The sequence below is a fragment of the Rhagoletis pomonella genome, unplaced genomic scaffold (genome assembly GCF_013731165.1).
Source record: "Rhagoletis pomonella isolate Grant_MI unplaced genomic scaffold, Rhpom_1.0 Rhpom_scaffold_00038, whole genome shotgun sequence".
Lineage (NCBI taxonomy): Eukaryota > Metazoa > Arthropoda > Insecta > Diptera > Tephritidae > Rhagoletis > Rhagoletis pomonella.
The window spans coordinates 270,470-271,233 of record NW_023458592.1 but is presented as its reverse complement, the minus strand read 5'-3'; positions in this window follow the sequence as shown (position 1 = coordinate 271,233).

Sequence of the window (764 nt, the reverse complement as noted above, 5' to 3'; positions counted from 1 at the left end):
GACCTTTTCAAAGGATTCCCACGCTGCTGCCTCAACTGATGAGAGTAGTCCTTTGAATTGATTATTGTTGATCAACTTTCTTATTTGTGGTCCAACAAAAATACCTTCCTTTATCTTGGCTTGAGAAATATCTGGAAAAACTGTTTTCAAATAGTCGAATGCTTCGCCTTCTTTGTCCAAAGCCTTAACAAAGTTTTTAATGAGACCGAGCTTGATGTGTAAGGGTGGAAGTATGATTTTCTCTTTCTTGACAAGAGGGGTGTATTTGATGTTATCCACACCAACGGTAAACTCGACTCTTTCCGGCCAATCCTTTCTGACGTAGTGGTCCTTACGAGCTCGGCTATCCCACTTGCAGAAGAAGCAGCAGTGCTTGGTGTAGCCACTTTGTAGACCGCATAGCATTGCAACGACTTTGAGATCAGAACATATTTTCCAATCATGCTCTTCAGATTTGATAAATTTGAGTATTTTTTGCATTTCCTCGTAGGTTTCCTTTGTATTTACTGCATGTGCAATCGGGATAGAAGGCTTTTTGTTACCAATATGCAATAATACAGCCTTCAAACTCAGTTTATTGCCGTCTATGAACAATCGCCACTCTTTTGAATCATATGTTTGACCAAACTCTTTGAAAACAACCAGGGATGTCGTTGCAGTAGCATATACTGTCTTTCTTGGTATAGTGTTTGGAAAATGGTTCGTGACGAGTTCTACTATATGTCACCTTAACATCGGATGACACAAATTTAAATTGTTGCATA